Below are 24,830 nucleotides of genomic sequence, written 5' to 3'. Positions count from 1 at the left end.
CACACATTGGTTGTATGTGAAAGGAGGTAAGGAAAACATAATTTAGATTGATGGAGGGAAGGAAGGATGGCTAGATGGAAAGATAAAAAATAGTAATACTATGTAAACACATATACATACATACATTTAATGGGACATATATTATAGAAAATAGGTGGTGTTAAATGGGTATACTCCAAACGATTCTTTAAAATGTTTTGTATGTTGGAAAAAAAAAATCTGAAATCAAGTGTTGGGGAAAAAGAAGAAAGAGAGTAAGGGAATCAAAGACACAACCAATGAAATCTTCCTTCAAGGATCTGTCTCATGTTTCACTATTTGTTCTAGAATATTAAATTCAATTTAGCTTAACAAATACATATTGAGGCTTCACTATGTACCAGGTACCAAAACACCTGCCAGTCTAGGATGCTGAATTCATGGGAGGCACTATTAGGACAGAAGACAGAACAATTCTGGGGTTCATAGCCAGCAGCTGACCCTAACAACCCACAGTACCAGGCTGACTTTGATAAAGAGGGGTAATGAATAGGGGAAGTGGTATAAGAACACAAAGATAGATAAAATAGTAACTGAGAGGTCTGGGAAGATGCCTGGGAACAGGTAAGATGTGAATTGTGCCTGGGAAAACAGGGAAGATGTCAAAAGGTCTGAACTATTTTTACTCACAACACTTTCAACCCCAAACACATGGGTTTTTTCCCCTGACACCAGCCAGTCCTCTGATACCACCTGGGTGTCCTACAATGAATTCAATTCTGACACTATCCCCTGGAGGTAGAGTCAGGTCCCACAAGTTAAGGGCTCAGTCCCTCCAAGAATGTCCCTAGTTTAGATGCCAATAGAAGGCTGTGAGTCCTTTGCTATACTCTGGGGGCACTTTTGAGCACTGCTACTGCTAAGTCACTTCAGTCGTGACTGACTCTGTGTGACCCTATAGACGTCAGCCCATGAGGCTCCCCCGTCCCTGGGATTCTCCAGGCAAGAACACTGGAGTGGGTTGCCATTTCCTTCTCCAATGCATGAAAGTGAAAAGTGAGAGTGAAGTCGCTCAGTTGTGTCCAACTCTTAGCGACCCCATGGACTGCAGCCCACCAGGCTCCTTCATCCATGGGATTTCCAGGCAAGAGTACTGGAGTGGGTTGCCATTGCCTTCTCCATTTGAGCACAGAGGACTTCATATAACAGTGATGTGCAGCATGCACTCCACTCCTTGAGGCGGCCTCAGGCTCTCTGCAAGTTAGACACTGCTTAGCCATTTTTCTCCTGGGGTTTTGCAGGCTCCTTAGAAAGTCATGACAACCCAAGCTATCTGGGGCTTCTGTACTTACCACCTTTCCCTCTGAGGAGCAGGGCCAAAGCCTCTTTCTCAGAAGAGAGAGGGGCCAGCAGCTTCTAAGAGCCTTCTCTGCTCCCATCTCCCCTCCCACCCACTTCCCTCCTCCTCACCTCCCACCGACATCTAAGAGCTCTTCCCCCTCCGCTAGATCTAGTCCTCTCCTCACCTCCTACCAGCACACCTGAAAAACTGCGTTTTCTCTCTGAAGCAAGACGCTGTGGTCCAAATTATTTTATAATTTCTAGGCCAAGTGCCATTAGAGTCTTGACTTTTGAAAATCAAAAGCTTTTTTCCCTCCAGTTCTTTGGTGAATCTCCTTTTTTCCCTGATACAATAAAGATGCCCAAATAAGATTGATGGGAAAGGTCAAGGCAACAGGAGCCGCCAGAAGGGTGCAGAGGGGTAAGTCGGTTTGTATGTTAAAAATATCACCCTGCCAGTGTCCTCACCACCCTTTAAAGCTGGTTCATCCCTTGAGCAAAGGGCACAGTGCACTCTGCATCCTCCTTCATAATCATAACTCCTCCCTGTTCTTGTGTCTGTGAAGAATTTCAGTTCCAGGTGACCTGATCTAGACCGGGCTGCACACGGAATCCCAAGGGAAGCCCGATACCTAAAAATGATGCATCTCACATCTTATAAGTGGCTTCTGTCTTAGAGTTACTTGTGACTCTCTGGAGGTTTTCTCAAGAAATTCAGTAGATGGATTCCCAAACCATTCATCACCAAAGTGTATAATAGTTTTGAAATAGAACCATTTGTTTATGTGAGTTGTATGGCTGGTGCGCCTGCCATACAGTCTTTGAAAAATTCTGACACAAGATCCTTGAGTTGGGGCAATATACTTTGTGGGTTTTCTGTGCAGATCGTCACCACAGAGAATTAAATATTTCTCATGGCCCCACCTGACCACGCACAGCTGGTCTCATGCCCTGTTTGTCAAGACATCTGCTCCTTCTCACCCCTGGTGGCATGCCTTTGGCTACACACCAGAGGCCTTTCTTTGGTTTCCATTACCCTCTCTGGTTCATATGACAGTCCTCTGTATCAATCATGGGGCCTGAAAGAGAAACAACTTGTCCGTTAAATCAGTCAAAAGTGCAGATGTCTGAGAAAAATATTAACTTGATGCTTTCCTTCACCAACTGCTCACCCTAAATAAGGACCTAGGAAGTTCTACTTCTGAAACTTTACTACATATTAGAGAAACCCCTCAGTTCAAGTCAATAAATACCCACAGGGTCTGTTTTCCACCATAAACCCACACAGATAAAGTCAGATGTGCCTCTTCCCACAAAGTAGAAAGAGATTTTCCTTGTCATAAATTAAAATCCTCCCTTATGGCCATGGATTTATCAGCAGACTTGCTCATAATGGTCATCTTATGAATGACAGCTGGGAACAACAAATCATTCCTTGTTACAAAGGCTGCTTGATATGGTTCAAAATGGCAGAATCCCTGCTAGAATGAACCTTCTCCGGACCAATAAAAATCCTTCTAGGGAAAAAGTGGAGGGGAGCAGTGGTTGCAGCAGGGTAAGACACACACTTCCAGGATCTGAAGGGAAACATTCAGCAGCTGTGGCTTCACCACCTTACATCTATTCCTCAACAACACCCAGAAGAGGTGTTGACCTCAAATACATTGAGTTTTTTCACCCACTCAGAGCTGAACATCAACTATTGATATTCAAACGAACTTTTATTAATGACAAACAAGCCTAAGATCATCCAGGGAGTCTGTGTGTGCTGGTACTATACTCCTTCTGTTCCTCCTTTCCAGCAGGAACGGAGGAAGCTTTTTACTTCAAAAATACAAATTTAAGGGACTTTCCTGGTGGTCCAGTGGTTAAAACTCCATGCTTCCTCTGCATGGGGTGCAGGTTTGAATCAATCACTGGTCAGGGAACTAAGATCTCACATGCCCATATGACCAAAAAGAAAAAAGAAAAACCAAATTTAATACATATGACCAATAATGCTATACAATATGAATAAAACATTGATTGGGTTTTGCAATTCTGAAAGCAGTAAATTGCCAACAGCTCAAGCACTGATCACTTAAACATGATCCTGAAATACATTTATTTAATTTGGTGTATTATCAATCACTTCTACTGTCTTCTTGGCAATGGCAAAAATGCACAGGCAATTTCTCTCCCAACATCCTCCCAACTATCCCCAAAATAAAAGCACATGTTTACAAAAAAACTCTCTCACCTAACCAGATATTTTCTAAGAAGCACATACAGTATTTTAAACTCAACGCAGTACTCAGATCTGTTAAACATTTTCAACACCCCTGAAAACCCCACTGAAGAAAGAGAATCTACATTCTTTACCCAGTCTGCCTGACTTAAAGTAGCATGAGGCTAGAATCATCCACATGTAAAGTTAAACAATGAAATTCCCCAAGTACATACACACTGTGAAAATCAGTAACCTCTTCTCAAACTAGCAAATTGGATTCAAGTGTTTGGTTCACCGGTTACATCCAACAGACACAAATAAGAGGCTATCTCCCAAGTGAAAGAAAAGGGGGCAAGGAATTCTTGAAAAAAATGTGTTCTCATCAGAATTCCTGTGTTTCATACAGCATGGATGGTGTCTGTAAAACTCTTTGGAAAGTTTTTTCTTTTTGCTGTTTAGTTGCTAAGTCATGTCTGACTCTGACCTCATGGACTGTAGACCATCAGGCTCCTCTGTCCATGGGATTTCCCAGGCAAGAATACTGGACTGACTTGCCATTTCCTTCTCCTTACCCAGGGATCAAACCTGTGTCTCCTGAATCTCCTGTTTTGGCAGTTGGATTCTTCACCACTGAGCCACCTTGGAAAGTATGCTGGGACTTAATTTCAGGCAATCCTCTTTGTTGGAATTTTAATTAAAAAAGCTTTACTCGGAGCACTGTGTACTGCCTCATTTCATGAAAACAACTCACTGCCATGCAATTGCTTATATAATTTGATAACTTCGGGATTTCAGGTTTTCCTTAACTTTGCAACCAGATTACCCTTCCTAAAATAAAACATATTTTCTAGAAAAGTTCAGCTAAAGTAACTGGCTCTTCTACTGAGCTATGGGCTCTGGGAATATTTGTCAGAAATTCTGGTCATTGAACTAGCACAAAGTGCATGTCCCTCATCCTTAGTCAATCAGCTTGTGTTTTTTCTCTCTTTTCATTCCCGCAGTACCTTTCACCCTTCTCTCCAGCAGTGTCTAACATCATCTCCATAAGCTGACTTCACTTCCCTGCTCATTCCAGTCTTTCTACCTTTGGATCTCCTCTTCTTCCTCTTAGGGTAGAATGTTTATGCAGAAATTCTACAGCTACTTCCATAGTCTAGATGCAAAAACGTCTTCTTCCAGTGAAGTAAGCTGTATCTTCTACTGAAATGCATACACTTTCAAAAGGAACATACACAGAAGAAAGGAACAGGGACTTATGCTAGACAGTCCTAACAGCTGGCTTGTGAGGCTCTTATTCCCCTAAATGGTCCCCAAGGCTCCCTTCCATTCCCATCTTCCCAGTCCCATGCTCACTATTAGAATGGCAGACCTCAGGACACACCTGTCAGAGCATCTTATACAAAGTTCTGCGAGTTGCTAGTAATTGGAGTCCTTTTTCTTTCCATATCCCTAAGTCTCTCTCAAGGGCCACAGGGTCTTGGTATATTTCAAGGTTTGAAACTACTGTTTTAGTTTTGTTATTAATTTTTTGAGGCATCTCAAAAAAATTTCCACAGTGGCTGCACCAATTCACATTCCAAACAATGGTGTATGAGGGTTCCCTCTTCTCTACATTCTCTCCAACCGTTGTTATTTCTGGACATTTTGATAATATCCACTCTAACAGGCATGAAGTGATATCTCACTGTGGTTCTGATCTGCATTTCTCTAATATTTAGTGATGTTGAACATTTTTCATGAGTCTGTTGGCTATCTTAATTTCTTCTTTGGAAAAATGTCTATTCAGTTCCTTTGCTCATTTTGTAATTGGGTTGTTTCAAGTGGGTATATGGCATCTACCATAGAATACCGCTACTTCACTTCCAAGTATTCATCCAAAGAACGTGAAAACACTAATCAACAAAATAAAATACCCACCCCTATGTTCACACAGCATTATTACAATAGCCACAGCATGGAAACAACCTAAGTGACAACTGACAGATTAAAAGATAAAGAAGATGTGTTTTCCACACAATGGAAAAGAATTTAGTCATTAAAAAAGGTGAAATCCTGCCATTTGTTGCACATGGATGGAACTTGAGGGTATTATGCCAAGTGAAATAAGTCTGATGGAAAAAGACAAAAACTTGGTGATTTTGTGGATATTCAAAATATGAATAACTAAAAAACACATAGATACAGAGAGCAGAGTAGTGGCTGCCAGCAGCGAGGAGAGTTAGTGGGAGGGCAAATGAGTTAAAGGGGGTCAACAGCATGATGACAAAGGAAACCTAAGCGTTTGGCAGTGAGGACACTGTAGGCTATACAGAAGTCAAAATCATATACATGAAACCTATGGTATAATCAAAACGACAATGTAAAAACCTTAAACTACTGTTTTAGAGACAGTAGTTTCTAGACTCAACAGGCCTTTGTAAGCTATCCTAAGCATCCTACTAACATTAATTATATTTTAGCTACTGATAAACTTATATACCTACTTGTAAAGAGGATTTTAGTGTTATTGTTAATACTGTTCATGAGTGGCCTAGTACTGAAGAGAAACTTTGAAATTAAAACAACTAAATTTTATACAGGACGTGAACCAAGAACTTCCAGATGTTCAAGGTGGATTTAGAAAAGGCACAGGAATAAGGGATCGAGTTGCCAACATTCGTTGGATCATAGAAAAAGCAAGAGAATTCCAGAAAAACATCTACTTCTGCTTTATTGACTATACTAAAGCCTTTGACTGTGCAGATCACAACAAATTGTGGGAAATTCTTAAAGAGATGGGAATACCAGATCACCTTACCTGCCTCCTGAGATATCTGTATGCAGGTCAAGAAGCAACAGTTAGAACCAGACATGGAACAACAGACTAGTTCCAAATTGAGAAAGGCTGTATACATCAAGGTTGTATGTTGTCACCCTGCTTATTTAACTTATATACAGAGTACATCATGTGAAAAGCCAGACTGGATGAACCACAAACTTGAATCAAGTTTGCTGGGAGAAATATCAATAGCCTCAGATATGCAGATGACACTGCCCTTATGGCAGGAAGCAAAGAGGAACTAAAGAGCTTCTTGATGAAAGTGGAAGGAGAGAGTGAAAAAGCTGGCTTCTAACTCAACATTCAAGAAACAAAGATCATGGCATCCAATCCCATCACTTCATGGCAAATAGATGGGAAAACAATAGAAATAGTAACAGATTTTATTTTCTTGGGCTCCAAAATCACTGCAGATGGTGACTGCAGCCATGAAATTAAAAGATGCTTGCTCCTTGGAAGAAAAGCTATGACCAACCTAGACAGCATATTAAAAAGCAGATACACTACTTTGTCGACAAAGGTCCACCTAGTCAAAGCTATGGTTTTTCCAGTAGTCATGCATGGATTTGAGAGTCGGATTATAAAGTAAGCTGGGCGCCAAAGAATTGATGCTTTTAACTGTGGTGTTGGAGAAGACTTCTGAGAGTCCCTTGGACTGCAAGGAGATCAAACCAGTCAAACCTAATGGAAATCAGTCCTGAATATTCATTGGAAAGACTGATGCTGAAGCTGAAACTCCAATACTTTGACCACCTGATGCAAATAGCTGACTCATTTGAAAAGACCCTGATGCTGGGAAAGATTGAAGGCTGGAGGAGAAAGGGATGACAGAGGATGAGATGTTTGGATGGCATCCCCGACTCAATGGACATGAGTTTGAGCAAGCTCCAGGAGTTGTTGATGGACAGGGAAACCTGGTCATAGGGTCCCTAAGAGACGGACATGACTGAGGGACTGAACTGAATCTTTGAAAAAGGGTTGGAAAATTGGAGGCTGTTTTGTTTTGGGTGTTTTTCTTTTTTTTTGCTTGTTTTATATTTCTTTTACCTTTCTACATATTATTCCTTCTACAAATGTTTCTTAGTCTCCTGTTGGTCATCCTATATATTAATATTAATGGCTAGGACTAAAACAATAGGCTAACGCAGAGACTTCCTGCCCTTGTGAAGCTTACAGTCTAGTAGAATAGAGAGATGACCAAGATGCTTGGGGCTGGTGCGCTGGGAAGGCCCAGGGGGATGGTATGGGGAGGTTGGGAGGGAGGAGGGTTCAGGATGGGGAGCATGTGATTTTTTTTTTTTTAAATAAAATTAAAAAAAAAAAAAGTTTAAAAAAAGTTAAATAGCTACTATGACAAAAGGAAGAAAGCAGACGCACAGTGCTCCACTGGGAATAATTGATCTAGTGAGAGAAACCAAGGAAAGCTGGGTAAAGGAGGCAGAAAAGAATGTTCCAAGAAAGGGAACAACTGTGCACAAGTCCCATGGTAGAGGAAGCCTGGCACACCAAGGAGCTGAAAAGAAGTCCAAGCGGGGGCATAGACAGGGTGGTGGGCACAGATGAGGCAGATGGGTGCACAGCAGCTGCATGTCACACAGCTTTAAGTGTGTGTGTATGTGCTTAGTCGTGTGACTCTTTGCAACCCCATGGACTGTAGCCCACCAGGCTCCTCTGTCCATGAGATCTTCCAGGCAAGAATACTACAGTGGGTTGCCACTTCCTTCTCCGGGGGCTCTTCCCTGCACAGCTTTACGGGGAAGAGCAAAAGGAAATCACTTTAAGGTGGCAGGAGTAACATGATCAACTGGGCATTTTTAGAAGATGACTCTAGTCACAGTGTGGCAAAACACTGGTGGTCAGTGGTTTACTTACAGAAGGTCACCACAGGAGTCTTAACACGAAATGATGGATGGAGGCAGGCTCGAGAGGTTTTTGGGTGGGAAAAGCGACAGGATGTTGGGGGGGGTGGGTTGGATATGAGGGCTGATGTTCAGAAAGCATCAGGTTTCTCACATATCCCATTTTAACTATCTAGTCCTTAACTTAATCATTGACTATTGTCTATGGTCTTTACTACTACTACTAAGTCACTTCAGTCGTGTCCGACTCTGTGCGACCCCATAGATGGCAGCCCAGTAGGCTCCTCCATCCCTGGGATTCTCCAGGCAAGAATACTGGAGTGGGTTGCCATTTCCTTCTCCAATGCATGAAAGTGAAAAGTGAAAGTAAAGTCGCTCAGTCGTGTCCGACTCCCAGCGACCTCATGGACTGTGGCCCACCAGGCTTCTCCATCCATGGAATTTTCCAGGCAGGAGGATTGGAGTGGGTTGCCATTACCTTTTCCGGTCTATGGTCTTTAGACACTTTTTATTTTTCTTTCTGCACGTTCTCACTTCATCTTGAATGGAAAATTCCGCTTACTTCAAAACTAACAATGTACAGAGCCCTTCAGCATTATTCTACCAAGCCCCCCAAATCTATTTTTAATAAAAATGTAATTCCCATTTGATTTATGTTATAATTTTTAAACTAAGTTGGTCTCTCCCCCTTAAATATTTTTCTGTTCAGTAAAACTTCCTTCACTGAAATGATAAATCTGAATTTTGATATAGTGGTAGAAGACTTTTAGTTACATGGAAGCCAAACTTGAATCAACTCAAATACAAAAGAGAATGGTTTATAAACACATGAGGGTGTCTCACAGATCAAATGCAGAAGTGCAACCAAGACTGCCCATTCCAGAATGGGCTGGAATCCCTTGGAAATTTTACTCAATATTCTGTCTGCTCCTCTCTATATGCTGGCTTCAGCTTCTTACTTTGAAAGTCCAGCTTTCTCCAACATTCAGTCTATAAGACAGCTCTATTACAGTTCTTATATTTTTATATTCTGGGTTTAGCCACAGAGACTGACCCTCAGCCTCTCAGTGTCCCAATTCCAAATTTCAAGGAGGGGAACTTGGCCCTGATAGAGTTGGGTGATCAACCATGGTCAGTTAACTATGACTGGATGTGGGTGGGTATAAGAATTCAGGGAAGAAATAGCCAATGCCAATTCTGAGTTCCCAGAGAACGGAGAATTGTTGTGAATTTGGCAGACACCCCATTTGGAGAAAGAGGGAAACAATAGCTCCTTTACTTCAATAAATATGTGCTAAGCAGCAATCACATACCAGAGGCAGGACGCAAAACTAAGTGCAGCAAATTCCACCTTCAGGGAGTATAACACCCCACACTGCCTATGAATACCTTGGTCTCCGTATATGGTCACTAATCTATATATAACACATATCTAAAAACACAGTGTACTATATAGAATCTACATGCAAGATTTCATTCTGTGGAATCAGCATTTAGCTCTCATCTTGGACAAAAGCAAAACATTTGCAGACAAAAAAGCAAAGAGTTAAAGTTTCATTTCCAGTTGTTGTCAGATGCTACTAAGCAGGATAAAATAAAAAATTATTAATGCAGATAACTTTGGTATTTCTATTTGCCAGCATTCATCTTCTTCAAGGGATAAAGGTATCTATCTATGTATGTACCAGTAGAAAAAAAAAAAAACAACTGTTAATTGAAGATCTACAGCATGGAAGTCAAGTTGCTAGACAGGCCTAGACCACAATAGTAGACAGCACATCAGATTCTGAGCTGGAAGATCCATGGTCTCCTCATACCAGCTGTGTGATCTCAAGGGGCCACACACCCTGAAGAGCTTTACCTGTAAAGTGAGGCTCTTACCTCTCTAACAATGTCAGCATAGGGAAGTAGGAATTAAAAGGAAGAGTAAGAAGGTAGAAAATGAGGCACTGAGAAGGCAGTCCAAATAGGAATGAGGAACAAAGGGAAGAGAGAAAAGTGATCCAGGCCACATAAAGATTCCTCCCAGACCAATGCCTGATGACCAGACAGCTAACCTATAGGCCATGAGCTTCCAATTTTCCCCATGCGTCACATGGCTCTCTCTTTGCAGATTGAGTTGTGCTCAGTCTTTCTTTTTCAAACAAAAAGGAAAAAAAAACTACCTAGTTAATGTAGTAACTTTCACCTATGAAAAGAAATGTTAATATTATTTCCTTTGGCTTCCTTATCTAGCCCAATTTTCCCTTCCCTCCTATTGCCTCTCAGACCTTTATGTTTTCTTTTCACGAGAAGCTTAAATTCAAATTAGCTGCCTCTCTGGAAAGCTTTCATCTTCTCTTCAGTTTCTCATATTATTGTCCTCTATTAGGTTTTATTTTTGCCTTTTCAGACTTCACTAAACCTCCATTCATTTGCATGAGCATTGCTGTCCCTTTAAAGGGCTATAGATATTTCAGCCTTATACAGGCTATCAGGACTTCCCTTATGGCTCAGCTGGTAAAGAATCTGTCTGCAGTGAGGGAGACCTGGGTTCGATCCCTGGGTTGGGAAGATCCCCGGGAGAAACGAAGGGCCACCCACTCCAGTATTCTGGCCTGGAGAATTCTATACAGTCCATGGGATCACAAAGAATCGGACACGACTGAGTGACTTTCACTTTTCACTTTTCGGTGTTGTTTTTGAGTTCCTTTTTTAAAAGTTTTGATGTGGACTGTGTTTAAAGTCTTTATTGAAATTGTTACAATATTGTTTCTGTTTTATGTTTTGTTTTTTGTGGCCCCAAGGCATGTGGGATCTTAATTCCCCAACTAGGGATCCAACCTGAACCTGCTGTATTGGAGGCAACCACTTCAAAGCACTACAGGAAAGTCCTCTGTTTTTGAGTTTTCTATTGCTGTCTCAGTACAATCCAAAATGGACAACAAGTGATATTAAGCTACTTTTAGTTTAATAAGTAATGAAAACATCATAAAAAACATTTTTTACTTTTAGAATTCATTCCTCTTTTATTTAGAACATGCCTTCTCAATGATGACATTACCCCAAAAGGATGAAAATTGACTCATGTGGCAAAAAATCAGCTTAGATATCACAGTGGTTTGTGGCCCTCCCAACCCTGACTCTCTTTAACTACATAAACAGATATACAGCACACCTGTAGCATTAAAATTTCATGGTGAGAGAAAGCACTTAAGGAAAAAAGTGTCTGAAAAGGCACCACAGTGGGGAAATAATTCTTTAAAAAATTTTAAAGGTTGAGGAAAACAATTTAGAACTAATCTATACTTGTATAGATTAGTTTGCAAAAGCATTAAACACAGTCTTTCATTTAATCTCCACAAATCCAAGTCAACTGGGTATAAGTAACCTCTTTTCCAGATATGTAAATTGATGATCAGGGAGCTTCCTTCCTAATTGTGCAAGTGTGGTGGCCAGTTCCCGCCTCCATCTATGACAGTACAGCTCATGTATTTTTTTAGAGCAGGGCTCCTCAACCTCAGCACTACTGACATTTGGGGCAGGATAATTCTTTGTTGCAGAAGACTTTCCTTTGCAAAGTAGGCTGTTGAACAGCATCCCTGGCTTTGACTCAGTAATATCCCCTCCACCACCACATCCACCAGTGGGGACAACCCAAATGTCTCCAGATACTACTACCAAATGACCCCTGGGGAACTGGGTGGGGAAATCAATCCTGGTTGAGAATCACTTATTTAAAGCCTACTGATAAAAAGAGACTACCATCTACTGTTTTTAATGTCATGTGAGCTAAGAGTTATGGAGCTTTACCAAAATACCAGGCATTTCATATGTATTGACTCATTTATTCCTCCGTTAATGCTATGGAGTGGAGAGCAGCATCCGCCATGCCTGTTTTACAAATAAGGAAAACAACTTGGAAGAACTGTAGTCAGTAAACTGTGAAACTAGGATATGTAGATGCTGGAGCTGCACTTATATCACAAAGAAGTGCTTAAACTATTGACCCAAGTATAACTATTTGGTTCATGGAAAATAATCTACATTATGATTATAATGTTGACTTTGAATTTAAACCCAGAAGTTGCTGCAAATGGCAGTTTCCATTTTATGTACACACACACACACACACACCACATCTTCCTTATCCATTCATCTGTTGATGGACACATGGGTTGCTTTCATATCCTGGCTATTGTAAGTAATGCTGCTACAAACATTGGGGTACATGTATCTTTTTAAATTAGTGCTATCATTTTTTTTTTTTTTTTGGATATATATCCATGAATGGCATTGCTGGGTGATACGGTAGTTCTATTTTTAGTTTCTGAGGAATCTCCATACTGTTTTTCATCGTGACTGTATGAATTTACATTCCTACCAACAGTGTTGTTCAACAAGGTCCCTAAATTCAAACTGCTTACACACTAGAAGAGAAATACCATATCCACAGTTAATTGGAGATTAGACTGGTGATTCTCAAAACTCTAATTCTCTAATAAGACTGAATAACCATTTTCAAACTTTCAAGGATAATTAAATTTAGAGAGAGAATTTAAAGTATTTTTGCTTTTACATTGTCCTTAAGTGTTGGATATCTGCCTCTTCTTGTTTCTAATAAAACTACAAAAAGAAAAAGTATGAACAAATGAATAGATAGGAAATAAACATTTGGATCAAAATTTGGAGACTGAGTAGCTTAATGTACTTAAAGTATTTTGTGGACAAGGTAGTCATGCAATTATATTATTTCCTGTTTATATGATAGAATTAAATATGAGTAGTTCATGACTTCCAAATACTAAATAAGATTAAACTAGATTAATTTCCAGAGTGGGCTCTGCCTCTCATTTTCCTTTATAGCCCCCAGCAACTGGCATGGTATAAAAACCCTTTATGGTATTAATGGGTTTATTAATAGTTAATGAGTACAATGAAGAAAGAATCTTGAAAAGAATAAGAAAACAAATGATATGAGAATTCAGAGGAGAGACTCCAGGGTGAGTTGATGAGATGGACTGGCCAATTGTCCACTAAACAATTTCTCCTTTTTTTCTCCAGGTCACATAAAGTTGGAGATTTCCCAGCATGCCTTGCATCTAGGAGTAGAAATATGATTGCTTTACATTCAAGAAAATGTGGTCAGAAGGTAGGACCATTATTCAACTTGGTCCATAAAACTCAGTGACTGAGAGGAGAGGATTTTGAGAACTTGGGTAGGTTGGAGCCACTAGCTACAAGCACCCAGGCTCCCTGAAATATTACCTGAAGGAAAACTGCCCAATCAGCAACAGTGCTGTGGACAGTTCATGGGGAAGAAAAATATGTGTTATATTAGGTCACCGGAATTTGGGAGCTCTTGGTTGTGCTCGTTAGCTACTGTGACTAATACATTTGGTTCAATGTGAAGCCACCCCAGTGCTCAAAACAAACCATGACACTAAAATCTTTTTCAGATAAGTTGCTTCATAAAATTCCTAACTAATATTGCCTCTGTTCTGCCTCTACAGACAACAGTACCACTGTTATTAGGATACAGGCAAGTATATGAATAAAACACAAAGGTCACACCTGAAATAAGATTGTGGGATAAGAAAACTCCCTTGAACCAACTGTTCAAGGGAATTTGGGTTGAAGGGAACCAAACACTTTAAAAAATAAAAAAAACTGTCTTCACATCCATGTATCTTTAAATACGACAAAGAGCATGCTTGTTTTTACCACGGGTAGGAGATAAACATTAACATCTGGAAATATGGCAAGAACAAAAACTTGTCTGTGAGAATACGAATCCTGGTTGCCCACCAGACCCAGAGCATTTAACCTAGACCCCACCCTGTCCTACCCTATGCCATCCCATTTCCAACTAAGGCTTATTGAGCACCTACTGTGTGTGAGTCACTGTGCCTATCACTAGGGACATGACAATGGAGTAGGCAGCTGCTGTCCTCAGGAGATACTCTGTTCAGGAGACAATTGTGTACATAATCAGTTCTACAGTGTGAAATAGATATTTGTAGTCTATCCAAATAGGGTATAATGATAACCAAAAATCAGTGCTTACCACTACCTGGGGTGACTTCCCACAGGCAGTGCTTCTTAACTGTCCCTAGTCCCCCCTTGAAGCGGCAGCTTCTTTGACTTGACTCCAATTATATATAAATTAACAGCCTTGGCTGAACACTAGCTAATTATCCAGATATGAAAATACAATATGCAAATGACACCACCTTAATGGCAGAAAGTGAAGAGGAATTAAAGAGCCTCTTGATGAGAGTGAAGGAGAAGAGTGAAAAAGCTGGCTTAAAACTCAACATTCAAAAAACAAAGTTGATGGCATCCAGTCCCATCATTTCATGGCAATAAGAGAGGGAAAAGGTGGAGACAGTGACACAGTTTACTTTCTTGGGCTCCAGAAACACTGTGAACAGTGACTGAAGCCACAAAATTAAAAGACGCTTGCTTCTTGGAAAAAAAAATTATGACAAACCTAGACAGCATATTTAAAAACAGAGACACCACTTTGCCAACAAAGGTATGTATAGTCAAAGTTATGGTTTTACCAGTAGTCATGTGCATATGTGAAAGTTGGACCATAAAGAAGGCTGAGCACCAAAGAGTTGATGCTTTCGAATTGTGGTGCTGGAGAAGACTCGAGAGTCTCTTGGACAGCAAGGAGATCAAACCAATTAACCCTGAAGGAGATCAACCCTGAATATTCATTGTAAGGACTGATGCTGAAGCTGAAGCTGAAGCTCCAATACTTTGGGCACCTGACATGAAGAGCTGACTCATTGGCAAAGAACCTGGTGCTGGGAAAGGTTGAGGGCAGGAAAAGAAGAGGGCAACAGAGGATGAGATGGTTGGATGGCATCACCTATTCAATGGACATTGAGTCTGAGTAAACTCCGGAGATAGTGAAGAACAGGGGAGCCTGGCGTGCTGCAGTCCATGGGGTTTCAAAGAGTCGGATACGACCAAGCAACTGAACAAAAACAACACGGTGCTGTTGTGTGAGGGCTATGAACTCACTGTTAATGAATCAGCAAAATACATTAAATAAGGCGTTTTTAAGCAGAAACACAAACCCAGATTATGTATTGACCAATTGATAAAAAGGTTTTGACCAGAGAACTACAGGAAACTAACCCTGTATTTCCCCAGGGAACAACAGTTCACTATTCACAGATTTTATAGAGCATAACTACTGTGAATAACAAGACTTTAATCTATCTATTTTACCAGTTATTTATTTAATATATCACTATTTACCCACAGATATTTATATTATGGGTTACAATCTAACACTATCATTAATTTATTGCTCAAACTGTTCTATCCTTAGCTATTGGGAGAGTAACTTTAAAATGGAAAAGTCTAGTAGTGACTCTCTTGGCCAGGCAATCAAGATCAACATCACCTTGATCTTGATTGGTGATGATCAATCATCAATCAACATCACAGTTGTGATACTGAATGAATGGTGCAATCTGATGTACTGAGAGGGATGAGGAACTGTTTCTGTGGTATTCTTGATGGGGACCTTAGTCTAGTCATAAGATTGCAGACAGGCCTGAATCAAGTGTCATGCCACAAAATGATCAGTACTCTTTGGAGGTGTCGAGGTCATAAAAGACAAGGGAAGACTGAGGAACTATCGCAGACTGTAGGAGGCCAGAGAGAAATAGCTAAATGAAGGTGTTAAATCTTCAGTTGGATCTTGGGAACAAGCACAACATCAAAAAGACATTAGTTGGACACTTCAATGTGAAGTCCAAATGCAGTCTTTAGTCCATGATACTATCCTGCTGTTAATTTCCTGGTCATGATAATTATACTGTGTAATTATAATTATACAGCATATAAGATGCTAACATTGGGGTATGCTAAGACAGGGACATACAGGAATTTTTTGTACTATTCTTGTAATTTTTCTGTAAATCTAAAAGTAATTCAAAAGTTGACCATTGCATGGTCTTGCATACCCATTGGGTGCACAAGTTGGAGAGTTGGGAGAAATGGCATCTCAGAGACTATATATAGGAAAGTGTTCAGTTTTTCAGAGTCTTTCTAGATTGAAAATCCTTTGGGGAATGGTGGAGACAATAAATACCTTCCTGCTTTACAATAGTAACAAGATTTGGTTCTCCAAGACAGGAGACTTCACTCTCAGCTATCGACCTTGGGCAAGCCACAAACATAGTTTCTTCTTCCATAAATGAAAGGGCTAAAATGAATAATCTTACCTATGTCTGTTGTATAATAAAGTCTTATTATTCTAAATTAATCTTGTTATTTAGCATTTCAAATCATATACTGTAAGAATATCCTTTAAGAATGCCTATTTATTCTGCTTTCTTAGTAATCAGTAGCAGTGGTGACATCTCACAAGAAATACAGGAATTAAATGGCAACAGTTGGAAGAAATTCTGCAGCAGTGCTCCCCAAAGCCCACTTATAAAACAGATAGAGTTTACATGCTCACAAACAATGCAAATATATCTAAAGAATCAAGAATTATGCAGCCCTCTAAAATGTGTAAGTCACCAAACCATTATATAGAAAAGCAGATTATAAATGTGTATAATGACTTCAGGTAACATTTTCCAACATAAATATTTTTAGATGGACATAAGATAGACCTTCTAATTATAGTCCAGAAGAGTATTATTTTAGAAAACATGAGTCACTAACAGAAATAAATACACATTATATACTGAAAAATATAACATTCATAACAAACAATAAAATATTTATACACCTTTAATCTACTTTCTATTATATAGGAAATAATTTTGTCAGATGTTGCCAAGTTGGCTGAGAACTTTGACTTCTGGTCATGTCATAATTAATACCATTGGGGAAATATTAGGAGACAGGAATGAGATAGAAAACAGTGGATTTGATATTCATGAGTGTGTAATGGCCACTTTTACAGGGCAATAGGAGTTAGTGGAAAGAGAAGTTGAACATGAATCCTTTGTGGGTTAATGAGAAGATTTCTCCTCTTCCCTTTCCACCTGAAAATTCATCAGCTCACTTAGGACAGTTAAAGAAGGAATGAGAAATGAGGAAAACGACTAGAATGGAGTTCAGTCTATGCCATTTTGTATGGGTTATAAATCCCTGATCCATTTTATAGAAAGCAAAAAAGGTACTGTTGAGAAATTTAAATTTATGTGTTTGAACCATTATTAATACATATTAAATTATTTTTCTCAAAGATAACCTAGCTTTTAAAAAATTAATCCTCTAATTGCTAATAAATTTAATTAAAATAATGAAATCTAATATTAATGAAGTAGAACAGTGGCCAGAATAATATATCATTAATATTGTGGGTTCCTCTCTGCTTGTATTTTCATCCTTACTTACTTTGGTCAAGTAATTTCATTCTCTGAGCCTTATTTCCTCATTTAACATGAGAACAATAGGTCATACTTCATAGGGTTGTAATGAAGATTAAGTGAAATTATGTACATAAAATGCTTGGCATAGATCTAGTACATAGTGTAAATATAAGCTATTATAATGCAACTATTTATAGAGAAATTGGATGCAGGTATATATATAATTAACATATAGATGAAGAAGACAGGAAAGAAATACAGCAAAGTATTAACAGTGGTTTTCCTGTGTGGTAGGGTTATGGGTGATTATATTTTCCGTTATTAGTGTTATTCTGCCAAATTACCTACACTGGACAAGTATTTCTTCTATAATCAGGAAACTCATGTTGCCTTAAAAACCAAAAACAGTGAACAAGACCTGTAAATTTACATATACATTCCTTCTTCCTTTTCAATAATATATTATCTAGTAATTTCTGAACCAGGAACAAAGTTGGGTATGGACAGCTCACTTCCACTTGATCATAATTAAGCTGGGATATAAGGAGTCTTCAAGGACAGGAATGAAATGATAAAAATCGATGGGAGAAGGTGGAGAGATCCAGGGAGCATCAGATCTTGAAGAAACAGAAACAGGAGAGGACAAACTAAGAGAAGGAACACTGCCAAAATTCTCACAGACCAGAGAGGCTACCAACAGAGCATCAGAAGAAAGCAAAGACTAGATATTTAGTGCAGAGTGTCTTTATGCAACAGTTATCCATCGGAATTGTTTTCAACCTATTGGATATCTTAAAAGGAAAAGGAGAGCCTACTGTGGCGAATGACTCTTGCCATGCCACGCCACTGAGTAACCATTCTCGATGGCTCTTTTCCAATCATGCTCACAGGTTAATGATTATTTGTATTTCATTTCAAACTTTTGTGAGATGACACCACCCTTATGGCAGAAAGTGAAGAGGAACTCAAAAGCCTCTTGATGAAAGTGAAAGTGGAGAGTGAAAAAGTTGGCTTAAAGCTCAACATTCAGAAAATGAAGATCATGGCATCCAGTCCCATCACTTCATGGGAAATAGATGGGGAAACAGTGGAAACAGTGTCAGACTTTATTTTTCTGGGCTCCAAAATCACTGCAGATGGTGACTGTAGCCATGAAATTAAAAGACGCTTACTCCTTGGAAGGAAAGTTATGACCAACTTAGATAGCGTATTCAAAAGCAGAGACATTACTTTGCCAACAAAGTTTCGTCTAGTCCAGGCTATGGTTTTTCCTGTGGTCACATATGGATGTGAGAATTGGACTGTGAAGAAGGCTGAGCACCGAAGAATTGATGCTTTTGAGCTGTGGTGTTGGAGAAGACTCTTGAGAGTCCCTTGGACTGCAAGGAGATCCAACCAGTCCATTCTGAAGGAGATCAGCCCTGGGATTTCTTTGAAAGGAATGATGCTAAAGCTGAAACTCCAGTACTTTGGCCACCTCATGCGAAGAGTTGACTCATTGGAAAAGACTCTGATGCTGGGAGGGATTGGGGGCAAGAGGAGAAGGGGACGACAGAGGATGAGATGGCTGGATGGCATCACTGACACAGGGAAGCCTGGCGTGCTGCGATTCATGGGGTCGCAGAGTCGGACACTACTGAGCAACTGATCTGATCTGATCTGATGGCAATGTTAATGGTATAAATTGCCTAAGGATGCAAATGGAGGGGAAAAAAATGGAGAAACAAGGATTCAGACTGTTTCAACCTGGGTTGACTATCTGTGACCACCAAGGTTCTCAACAGTCAGTGAAGAAGTGTCTGGAATTAGATTTGCAAGGATTATTCAGTTACCACATTTGTGAATTAAGGAAGCCAATATTCTTATTTTACCAGCTTTCCAACTTTCTTAAAGTCTACTAAAATTATTTAAGATGAACAGCTTTACAAATGTACGGTTAGCAAAAATCTTTCTTGTGAGTCTATTTCCCTTTGGTTGACTTTTTTCCTGAAGAAATTTCCAGAATATACCAGATTATGCAAGTTAAGAATATTTTTTTATAAATGAATATTTCTAAATAAAATACTAGAAATGTATAAAAAATTTTGTGAAGACACTTCTGACAGTGATAAGGGTTCAAACAACCAACAGATTAGACGAGAAGTTTTCTATTCACCCTTTCTACTCCTAATTAAATGTCCAGTTTATTCTTCATGACTAGGGTTCCCAGTGTACTACCTATACAACCATAAAACTCACCCCTTGTGGAACTGCCAATGGCCTCACATAACTAGGTATGACTAGGGTAGCAAGGTAGACTAAAGAGTAACCTCCACTGCCCTTATCTTGGATTATGAATTTCCTTTAACAAAACATGATGCTACTGATCTACTGCTCATCACTGAGATGTATTTTCCAGTGAGAGTAAGTTATTTATGCTCACTCAGCCATACCCATGACTACTCAATCTTCCCCAGGAAACAATCTGCCCCTGATGAAAGTTTCAGCCTGTAACCACAGGAGAGAATCAAGAATGACAATAAAACTAGGGATTGAGTCCATGACTTGGTTTCATTAACTCTATGAACTAGATAGCTGCCCATCTGTTGGAAAGGGTACAGATTAGGGTGAGTCAGTTGCAAAGAATAATTCCACCAACTTTTATTTTTATGAATGACTAGAGGCTATTTATTGGTAAATTATTAAGTGTATTATTAAGAGTTGTTAAGTGTGTTATTAATAAACTAAACTTAGTATATTGCCAGAATTCACTATGGATTTATTCTACATTCAGCTAAGATGGCTTTGTGCCAGGCAACCCTGGCCAATATTCAAGAACTCCCACCAGGGATGCTCCACAAAGAAATAAAATCCCTGTACAATTTTAGAAAGGATATTTCAGGAAGACACATCACTGTAGATTTGACCTAGTCAGGTTTTTAATTATTGTTAATTTTCCTCTTTAACTACAAATGCTCTTAGTTTAGTATCTTCATTACAAATTTAGTTTGTTGTAGGTGATTTGGTTAATAACATCTACCGTTTGAAAGTGTTTTCAGTCCAGGCCCTATGCTGAAATCTTTACATCTCATTTATTGCTCTTAAGACTCCTTTGGGACGGGTAATAGTATTGTACTCATTTTGCAAATATGAAACTATAACACAGAGAGGCTAAATATATGGCATGGCATCACAGAGCTGGAAACCACAGAGCCAGAATTTGAACTCAAGGATTTCTACTCTAGATTGGGGGAGGTCAGAAAACTTTTTCAGGAAAGGGCCAGATGGTAACTATCTTAGGGTTCATAGGTCATATGGTCTCTTTTCATCTGTGCTACTATAGCTCCAAAGCAGCCATGGACACTATGTAAACAAATGGGCATGGCTGTGTTCCAATAAAACTTTATGTGTAATAACAGGCAGCATGCAGAATTTGGCCTATGGGCCATAGTTTGTTTATTTCCTTTAGAGCCCTCACTGTTAACCACTATACCATTACCATATGCTTTCTTAGCTTCCATTGAAGTACATATGAGTTCAGAAGACTAAAATATTCTTATAGCTATACTGAGACACACAATTCAGTTCAGTTCAGTTCAGTTGCTCAGTCGTGTCCAACTCTTTGCAACCCCATGAATTGCAGCACACCAGGCCTCCCTGTCCATCACCAACTCCCGGAGTTCATTCAAACTCATGTCCATCGAGTCAGTGATGCTATCCAGCCATCTCATCCTCTGTCATCCCCTTCTCCTCCTGCCCCAATCCCTCCCAGCATCAGAGTCTTTTCCAATGAGTCAACTTTTCGCATGAGGTGGCCAAAGTATTGGAGTTTCAGCTTCAGCGTCAGTCCTTCCAATGAACACCCAGGACTGATCTCCTTTAGAATGGACTGGTTGGATCTCCTTGCAGTCCAAGGGACTCTCAAGAGTCTTCTCCAACACCACAGTTCAAAAGCATCAATTCTTTGGTCCTCAGCTTTCTTCACGGTCCAACTCTCACATCCATACATGACTACTGGAAAAACCATAGCCTGGACTAGATGGACCTTTGTTGGCAAAGTAATGTCTCTGCTTTTGAATATGCTATCTAGGTTGCACAAAGGCATTAAAATTCAAATATTAATCATTTATGCATTATTAATAAAAATATAAAATATGTGTTTCTACATTTACTGGAGATAGAAAAATTTGTCTTTTCTTGAATTGCACATGTGATCAAGATAAGCATAATAAGACTATTTGATTAAGTCCATGGTCTAGGTTGGAGAAGGCAATGGCACCCCACTCTAGTACTCTTGCCTGGAAAATCCCATGGACGGAGGAGCCTGGTGGGCTGCAGTCCATGGGGTCGCTAAGAGTTGGACACGACTGAGCGACTTCACTTTCTCTTTTCACTTTCATGCATTGGAGAAGGAAATGGCAACCCACTCCAGTATTCTTGCCTGGAGAATCCCAGGGATGGGGAAGCCTGGTGGGCTGCCGTTTATGGGGTCACACAGAGTCGGACACAACCGAAGTAACTTAGAATAGCATAGCATAGCATAGCATGGTCTAGGTTGTAATGGTGACGTAAAAATCTATACATAAGCTTATCATTTGATTTTAAAGTAAACTTATGATCCACCTATTTTGGAGCCGATGGCTTTATGTAATATAGGTGGAACACATGAAGTAGAGAGGCCAAAGGATCTTCTGAGCTCCCTAGAATGGCTACAGTCCAAAAGCGTTTAAGAGTCATCACTCTAAAGAACTGAGCAAGGGAAGCTTCTGAGACTCAACTATATCTGGGAGGAGATCCCAAATGGTTACTGTGAGGAATGAGGGCATTCTATTACAGTTAGCACCAATTTAATTCAATGGTTCCTATTATGAATTGTGCCCCCCCCCCCCCCCGCTTCCTGTCCCAAATTCCTACACTCCAATGTGACTACATCTGGAAACAGAGCCTTTAATGAAATAATCAAAGTTAAATAAGTCATAGGGTAGGGCCCTTGTCTGGTAGGCCTGAGGTCCTTATAAGAAGAGTCATCAGAGTTTGTGTTCTCTACATGTGGCAGAGAAAAGGCCACACATGACGAGAAGACAGCCATCTGCAAGTGAGGAAAAGGGCTTTCATTAGAAACCAGTCCTGCTGGCACCTTGAGCATGGCCTTTGAGCCTCCAGAACTCTGAGAAAAGAAGTGTTCGCTGTTTAAGCCACCTGGTCTGTGGTTTTCATTATAGTTGAACCAGCAGACTAACAAAGTTCCTAATTTATAATGTAAAAAAATCACATTAATTTCCACAAAGTATTAATTGGCTGAACACTATCTGTTGACTGAGATTATATATAAATTCATATATCAGCTCAGTTCAATTCAGTCGCTCAGTCATGTCTGACTCTTTGTGACCCCATGAACTGCAGCATTCCAGGCTTCCCTATCCATCACCAACTCCTGCAGCTTGCTTAAACTCATGTCTATTGAGTCAGGGATGCCATCCAACCATCTCATCCTCTGTCATCCACTTCTCCTCCAGCATCAGGGTCTTTTCCAGTGAGTCAGTTCTTTGCATCAGGTGGCCAAAGTATTGGAGTTTCAGCTTCAGCATCAGTCCTTCCAATGAATATTCAGCACTGATTTCCTTTAGGATGGATTGGTTAAATCTCCTTGCAGTCCCAGGGACTCTCAAGAGTCTTATCCACACCACAGTTCAAAAGCATCAATTCTTTGGTACTGAACCTTCTTTATAATCCAACTCTCATATCCATACAAGACTACTGGAAAAACCATAGCCTTGACTAGATGGACCTTTGTTGGCAAAGTAATGTCTCTGCTTTTTAATATGCTGTCTAGGTTGGTCATAGTTTTTCTTCCAAGGAGCCAGTGTCTTTTAACTTCATGGCTGCAGTCACCATCTGCAGTGATTTTGGAGCCCAAAAAAATAAAGTCTGTCACTGTCTCCATTGTTTCCCCACCTATTTGCCATGAAGTGATGGGACTGGATGCCATGATCTTAGTTTTCTGAATGTTGGGTTTTAAGCCAACTTTTTCACTCTCCTCTTTCAATTTCATCAAGAGATGCTTTAGTTCTTCTTCACACACAAATAATTTGATGTTACTAGTAACAAGCACTACTGAACTCATCATAACAATATATAAATGTCTTTGGAGAAAAAGTTTTATACACATTTAGGAGATATTCTTTCAGTCAGACTAAAGATAATGTTCAGTACTGACATGTTTTCACAGTCAACTCCCTACAATAGTAACTCAATGTTAGTGGAGTAGTAACATTGACCTCCTGGCATCTTTGTTCATTCAGGTAGGAATCATCTATTCCAAGACCCTTTTAATTAAGTTTGAGACACACTGCTTACAAACTCTCCCTTTGGAAAATTTATTATGACTCATACAAAAGGCCTTGAAATTCTGGAGCAAAGAAACCAGCTAAAAAAACTTTGATGCTATGCTATGCTAAGTCACTTTAGTCATGTCCGACTCTGTGCGACCCCATAGACGGCAGCCCATTAGGCTCCACTGTCCCTGGGATTCTCCAGGCAAGAATACTGGAGTGGGTTGCCATTTCCTTCTCCAAAAAAAAAAAAAAAAACTTTAAGTCTGGCTAAATTTGCACTACCCTTGGCTCCGATTCTCTCTCTCTCTCTCAGCTGCCTCCTGACTGAGGCCATGGCACACACAGAATGACATGTGTCAGTTACAGTCTGAGAAAATGGCCTAATTGCAGGGCTCCCAAGAGAAGGTCAGATTTTAGGTCAAGGAACAACCATGACAGCAATGGGATTGAAAGCTGACCTGTTGCTATGTAACTTAAACCATCAATATTATTTGCCTGAGATTAGAAATTCAATGAGAAGCAACATCTCCATCTTACAACACTTTCTCTACCCCTTGTGGCTTTTATCATTATAACACTTTAATCAATATTGTTAAACAGAAAAAGGGTCTAGACCAAGGGTTTCCAAACCTGATTCATCATCAATATTACCTAAGGAGCTTCTAAAACTATGAGTATTCAACCCCATCCTTTTCTCATTTGCCTTTTGGTTCTTTTCTCAGTTATTTGTAAGATCTCCTCAGACAACCATTTTGCCTTGTTGCATTTCTGTTTCTTGGGGATGGTATTGGTCACCACCTCCTATAAAATGTTACAAAGAAGAGAAAAGGAAAGATAAACCCATCTGAATGCAGAGTTCCAAAGAATAGCAAGGAGAGATAAGAAAACATTTTTAACTGAACAATGCAAAGAAATAGAGGGAAACAATAGAATGGGAAAGACTTGAGATCTCTACAAGAAAATTAGATACCAACGGGA

The 24,830-nt window shown here is 39.8% G+C and overlaps 1 long non-coding RNA gene across 5 annotated transcripts in view; it reads right to left on the bottom strand.

Annotated features, from left to right (window-relative positions):
- Positions 1-24,830, bottom strand: part of LOC147366957 (uncharacterized) — a 343,959-nt gene that overhangs the window by 93,579 nt on the left and 225,550 nt on the right. For 2 of the 5 annotated variants that reach the window (XR_015169635.1, XR_015169636.1), the window contains exon 6: positions 2,245-2,399. The exons of the other annotated variants lie outside the window; for them this stretch is intronic. This is a non-coding gene — a long non-coding RNA (uncharacterized LOC147366957). The remainder of the gene's footprint in view (positions 1-2,244; positions 2,400-24,830) is intronic. 5 annotated transcript variants of the gene reach the window in all.

Source organism: Bos grunniens, chromosome 8 (genome assembly GCF_055505025.1).
Source record: "Bos grunniens cultivar Pamir isolate PY7600 chromosome 8, Bosgru_T2T1.0, whole genome shotgun sequence".
NCBI classification, from domain to species: Eukaryota; Metazoa; Chordata; class Mammalia; order Artiodactyla; family Bovidae; genus Bos; species Bos grunniens.
The sequence above is the reverse complement of the archived record's forward strand: the minus strand, read 5'-3'. Positions and strand labels throughout refer to the sequence as shown.